Below are 7,044 nucleotides of genomic sequence, written 5' to 3'. Positions count from 1 at the left end.
CACAGACGAACATTCACAAAGAGACAGAAAGAAAAAGTAAAAATAAAAGACAGCATTACTAATATATGTTGTACTTAGCACATTTTCTTACGGGATGGACGACTACAGCAGAAGAAGGAGAACACTATCCATCTATCACCAGACAGGAACAAGTGAAGGAGACCGTACAGAGACATTTGTTTCAAGTGTTTCAATTGTTGTTATCAGATTTCTGCCTCAGCCACCTCTCCCACCAAGCAGCAGAGTAATGACTGAAAATAACGTGGGAACCGGTCTCAGATGGAATCTCACACGGTGCGCGTGATTCAGTTACTGCTCACTGTACACAAGCTGGAATCAAGGCGGCACATGAAAACCTTGTTAAAAAGCTATAAATATTATGGAGAAGCTTTCTGTTCACTTCCAAAGATATTGTGCTGGTGGAACAAAACAGACTGGATTTAAAGAAATTGTCTCATTTCAAGGCGATTTATGTTTTCAAGCAATACTCTGTATCGTTCTGTACATTTCTAAATTGAAGCTATTTAGAATCGAAAAAAAAAAACAAAAACAGAAAAGCCCATCGTGTTGTTACATATCATGGCTGATGGAAAGTACATTAGATCTTAGCAGAGCTCGCCGAGCCACGACAGTTTGTACATCACTGTGATATTTTGTTTGAGCTGCTAGTCTGAGCTGATTAAATTGCTTGATTTACTAAAACCACTTTTACATGTGTCCTTTATGTCTGTTTGGATGCACACAAACTACTTAATGCTACATTCAGACACACACACAGCTGGCAGCTGGACGCTTCTAAACTGTTGTCAGGATCAGACAGTCTGAGCAGACATGCAGTGGATGATTGGTGGCGATAATCTTGGTGCCATGTGAGGGCTGAGGAATCCCTTTAGCCTGCGAATGGCAACGGACTGTCTCAAGCATCGTGTTCACAACTTGACTCAGAACAAGCAACACAAACATGAACATTTAGTGAGAAAAGATTTAAAAAACAAAAACATAATTTGATGAATGATTAGAAAATTAAACACAGAATAGCCTTATGTATAATAAATTGATCCTCATTTCATCTCAATTTGTCCACAAGACTCATCTGCGAATATCTGCTTTTGGTTTCTAAAGAAATGATAAAAGAAAAAAAAAAAAAAAACATTGAAAAAAAAGAAGTTCATTATAAAATGCTCCCCCCCAATGAGTGAAATTGGTTCAATATAAGTGATGGTGGAACCGACATTATATTACATGTTTGCCATCCTTTTGTTTTTTTTTGTGACTTAATCGAGAAGCTGTTTATCAGGACAACAGAATAAATTGATTTTCTGTTCCTGGAGCCAGAAAAGGTCACAGCCACTTCCTCATTTCTAAGCGCATCTTATTGGAACCGAGCGTCAGAAGAGTTTCCTCAACAAAATGTGATTCTGATCAAGTGATTTATGCCGGTCGTTATAAGTTGCTGTCACAGGAGGAGTTCAGATGAGATCTGAGATCAAACTCTGATCACACAGACAGATCACACACACCCCCCCAGACCATCCAATTTAATGTTCTTACTGTTGCAGGTCTTAAAATGTGGCTTAAAGAGAAACCAAAGACAACATTAAAAATAAATATATGGGCTTGTTATCGCATGCTGAATCACAGAAAAGAATAATAAGTTTCCAACCATATTACACCTCCGACTACAACCGAATAAACAACACAGATGTTTTCATCAGCAGTCAAAGACTAAATCCTGCTGAGTCATCGCTAGCGGCTGTGTGGCCATAAAGCAACAAGCCTTACAGAGCTGACCTGTCTGGAATAATGCAACAGCAGGTTTCTGCACTCACAGATTCTCCTTATAGTTTGTATTTATAGATAGGACAGAAACAGATGACTTCAGGCAAATCTTCATAGAAAACTGATGTGTCACATGTGCTTTGAAAGACTTCCCAGTGGTGCTCATTTCTTCATCTGCAAAAATGACATGAAAGCAAAAGATCATATATAGTTTCAGCTGTTTAACTTAGCCATACTGAATGAATTCCAAAGCCCAATTCTAATTTCTTTTTTGGGGGTGGAGTGATACATCCAGGACATAACACTGGTAATAAACCTACACACAACTACCAGCATATTGAGTTGGTAGTTCTATTTCTAAATTTCTTCTTCTCTCAGCCTTTTTCCTGAAATGTTGGTACCTGCTCACCGACCACCAAAAATGTGCAAGGAGTTAAGATGTTAGTAAAATCTGCTTGTTGTTACTGTACACAACATACTTGGAATTTACAAAAACATAAGTTGACCTTATTGACAATTTTAAGGTATAAGTGTTGCTGTTTTTCTGTTTTAACTGCTGATTCTAACTTAATCTTAATTATTTATTGTCTTATTCCAGATTGTTTTATTTATGTAACTCATTGTTCATTTCTATGCTTTTAGGCACTGTGAAGTTTTGTTTTTTTATGTCTGCGTTGTGGCTCGGTGGTTAGTACCACTGCCTCGCAGCTAGAAGGTCGCCGGTTCGCGTCCCGGTGAGGACACCCGGATCTTTCTGTGGAGTGTCCATGTTCTCCCCGTGCAGTGTGGGTTCTCTCCAGGTTCTCCAGCTTCCTCCCACACAGTCCAAAAACATGTTGAGGTTAATTGGTGATTCTAAATTGTCTGTAAGTCTAGGGTGTCCCCTGCCTTCACCCTAAGTGGGATAGACTCCAGCCCCCCACGACCCCCGTGAGGATTAAGCGATGTATAGATGATGGATGGATGTCTGCGCTGTTCTGTATGTGCCTCTGCACCATTTAAAATGATGGTTGTGTTCAAGATTTTAAACTAAATAAATGAATAAACTGACTGCTGAGCCCCATACGAGCTTTATCACATCTTTGAAATGCACCTTTACACTAAATAAATGCTGCAAACTGTCTCAGCTCATAGTGTAGGCACAACAGCAAGGTGTTGCTTAACAGCCGCTTCTCACAAGAAGAATAATTAACGAAACTCAAAGCTCTCTCAACCTACATGTGGCATGTACACCATTTGTGCATTTAATAAAAACAGCTCGTCAGTATTTTTATACTTTTTAACAGCGGGGTTTTTAACAAGCACCCAACTCTGCAGTTCTCTTCATGTCTACAGGCTGTTGTAGCGCTGTTAAGGTCGTAGTTAATTAGTTTGTTGATTTTCTTGCCTCCAAGTTTACTATTTTCATCTCTGATGCTTTCAGTAAGACTTTGCAGCTGTTCTCGATGGAACAGTTCTACAGGAACAACTCTCTGTTTGACACCAAATGCATTCAGACAATGTGAGCTACACGACTCGAGTTGTCGATGCAGTATCTGTGTTCTCGACCAGCTGGTGGACGGACAGAGTGCTGCTGTAGGGCTCCACCACTGTGTGTGACACCTTAGGAGAGGGCACCACGCTGAAGGTGTTCATGATGCCATCAGGGTGTTCCTCGTGGATCTTGCTGATGAGCAGAGTTCCCATACCGGAGCCGGTGCCTCGTCCCAGGGAGCGTGTGAGCTGGAAACCCTGAAGGCATCGCAGCCCTCCTTCCTCACCACATCCAGGACTGAGTCGACCAGCTTGGCTCCTTCTGTTTTGTGACCCTTTGCCCAGTTGTTACCTGCCCCACTCTGACCAAAGACAAAGTCGTCTGGTCTGAAGATCTGTCCGAAGGGGCCGGAGTGTACAGAGTCCATGGTACCTGGCTCCAGGTCCACTAAGATGGCCCTGAGTATGTACTTTCCACCTGAAGCCTCATTGTAGTAGACATTGATTCTGTCCAGCTGCAGGTGGCTGTCTTCATGGTAGGTTCCTGTTGGATCGATGCGGTGCTCGTCACACAGTAAAGCATTTAGCAGCTATTTGTTGAACAAGTTGACCCGATGACCTACTCCAAATGGATGCTAATGTTCCTCTATACCCGCTGAATGTTGACATAAATAGGCAACGGTTTGTTAAGAAGGACTGCAAGGTGTCTCGGTGCATGTTCTCCCCGTGCAGCGTGGGTTCTCTCCGGGTTCTCCGGCTTCCTCCCACACAGTCCAAAAACATGTTGAGGTTAATTGGTGATTCTAAATTGTCCGTAGGTGTGAATGTGAGTGTGCTTGGTTGTCTGTCTCTAAGTGTAGCCCTGTGATAGACTGGTGACCTGTCCAGGGTGTCCCCTGCCTTCACCCTGAGTCAGCTGGGATAGACTCCAGCCCCCCGTGACCCTATAGTGAGGATGAAGCGGTGTATAGATAATAGATGGATGGTTTGTTAAGAAGGTAATTAGTTCTGGAGTTACAGCTTGTTTCTGCTGCCCCCAAGTGGCCATAAAAGTAACTTATGGCAGGTTGAAAAACGTTAAACTTTCTCAAGTTTCTAAACTGAACTATGTTTTCTATTCTTCAATGTCTGTCAGAAAAAGAAAAATTACAGTCTACTCTTGTTACAAGTCCTTGGTCTAGTCCACAACACAAATTCCTGACATCCCAGACGTCTCGACTAACACAGATTACAATTTTTGCTACAGTATTGATCCGTACATGCTTCTGTGGGTCTACTTCACAAGGGTTGACAACTGCAGCAACAAAAAAGAGAGGAAATGAGACCAAGCAATGAAATAAGCCTCCTGTTAATTTAACCCCGCTTAGCTTTTTGTGTTTCAGACTCGCTACTTCCACCTCAACCTCCGCGGCCTCCCCGAACAAAGACGAGGGCTAATTGGGAGTCTGGACCAGGTCACAACAAATAAACAAAAAAAACCAATCCATTACCTCTGAACTGTAATTGAAAACAGAGCCTGGAGTTAATTACTAATCGTTAATGATCCAATTCACTTTAATCTCTTTTTTTTGTTTTGTTTTTATCTGTTTTTTCTATACTAACAACATTTTTTTTTTTAAACCAATTACGAAACCCTCCCTCTGGATGGGATGGAGGGAAACTGTTGGGGGGGAGGGGGATAAAGACAAAACAGTTCAGACAAATGGAGGGATGACGGAAATCAATGACGGAATAGGGAATGGACACGAGGAGAGAAGATAACAATAAGGGAGATTGATTTATCTGTAATGAATGATGGAAATGGCTCGGTGGGGTGATTTGTCCCAGTCACGTCTGGGTTGATTGTGGGCCGTTTTGTGAGAGGTTGAAAGGCGATGGAGTATTGTGATGCTGATTGACAGCGCAGGTCGACACAAGAGAGAGAATTTGCATTTTCATTACATTCGAGATTGACTTCTTTCGCCCGTGTGGTTTGACGCACACACACAAACACACATACACAAGCATCTACACACTCAGTCATACAAACATGTGTGGTGCTGTGTCATGCAGTGTGAGAGTCTCTTTCTGAGATGCTGTGGGATTTTAAAAAAAAAAAAAAAAAGTTCCAACTTCTCTCAAAACAGACCAGAGCTAAAGTTCATTAATCAGATAATTTGATTAAACAAATTGTTAAAAGTTTTGCCAAATAACCTTGGTCAATCCCCTCAGAGAGTTTATTGCAAAGATCAATATGTTGTTGTTGTTGTAAAAGGTTTAGAGTTTATTTTCAGCTTGAAGTCCACAGGACTGGCTGGACGAAGCGGCACTAAGTGTGCAGAGAGGGCGCTTAACAAAAGAATAAAATGTTTTAGACAAAGAGGTTAAATTTTCACTTGATATGACAGATGAATGCTAACACACAACCATCTAGTACGAGTCAACCACACTATAAATTGAAGAATGAATTCATACTTCCTTGGGAATCATCCTCTCCCACCTCTCATGGATCCAGTAAACTGGAGAGGATTAAACTTACATTACGTGGGTCTACACCTAAATTTTCCAACATGGCAGCCTCTCTTTAATGAAACAGAGACACAGCAGTTCCAAACTTCACCTCAGTGAAGCTGGCTGCCTCTTCCTCCCTTCTACTTTATCTATTTATCTGTTAAAATAATCCATCCTACATTAATCATGTAATTGATTGTGGCTCCTCTTCTTCAACTTGCACTTTTGATTATCTTATATTGCACAGTAGCACTAATTTGATAGCGCTTATTTTCTAATTTGGCATGAAAACCATGTTCTGAAGAGGAAACACATTTTTTTATATATTAATTATACCAATTACCTTTGTATGTTGGTGTATGTTCATATATATATATATACACACACATGGGGTTATGTATTTTTTATATATAAAGACACTGTATAGTATATCATGGCAGCCTTGATACAGGCAGTTACTTGTGTTCCAGCAGCTTCTAATTCATTGCAGACCTGCTTATTGCTTAATTCTGGTTGACTGTACCTTCCTGACCAACTGTCTCTCAGCAGATATCTGGTGTTTTATTCCTGATAATGGCAGCAACACAACTGTACCATGCACTTTATACTTTATACTGCACAGATGATTTTGGGATCTTTAGCTGCTTTGTACTAGTGACTTTCCAGATGTGTTCAAATCAATGATTTTCTTTTTCTGATCTTTGCTGAGCTCCTCAGACTTTCCCACTGTCATGTTTTTGGAGTCTAATGAGTGGTTCAGATGTGCCTGAGTTAAATTAGCTCAGAGGAGTCAGCAGCTGTAGTCGATCATAATCACTCACACGAAGTTAAGGCCCAGTTGACACGTAGCAAAAACGCTGATATTTCAATGCGTTGGGCCTTTGGTTTACATGTAAACAAAGCTACAAGTCACAGAAAATGAAAACTCTGGCCACAGCGGAGATTTAGAAAAACTCTGTCTTTACATTTACATGTCGACAGGAGGAGACGGAGTTTGACGTCACAGTGTGCGACAAAAGTGTCATCAGCGTCATATATGTGCGACCATGTTTACAGTTTGGCTACTGTGATAGAAAGTCAATATTTTCAAGTATTTTACTTGTTATGTACTCTAACACCACATTTAGGAGCAGCTCCACTTCTCTGTCGGTCCAAACAAATGCCATTATCGTTGAAGTAACATGAAGCAACTTGTGCCATTCGTTGTGTTTTTTTCAGGATTCTGACTGGCTTTCTCATTACACTGCCCCCTATAGGTTTGGCATGCTCATAGCAGCTCTTAACGAAATTGTATAAACAAAG

General features: G+C 41.0%; 1 pseudogene; it reads right to left on the bottom strand.

The window, feature by feature from the left end:
• Nucleotides 1-3,285: 3,285 nt before the first annotated feature.
• On the bottom strand, nucleotides 3,286-5,721 carry LOC103354905 (tubulin beta-1 chain-like; annotated as a pseudogene).
• Nucleotides 5,722-7,044: the final 1,323 nt, after the last annotated feature.

The sequence above is a fragment of the Stegastes partitus genome, unplaced genomic scaffold, assembly GCF_000690725.1.
Source record: "Stegastes partitus isolate 25-593 unplaced genomic scaffold, Stegastes_partitus-1.0.2 Scaffold124, whole genome shotgun sequence".
In the NCBI taxonomy this organism is placed as follows: domain Eukaryota; kingdom Metazoa; phylum Chordata; class Actinopteri; family Pomacentridae; genus Stegastes; species Stegastes partitus.
The sequence above is the reverse complement of the archived record's forward strand: the minus strand, read 5'-3'. Positions and strand labels throughout refer to the sequence as shown.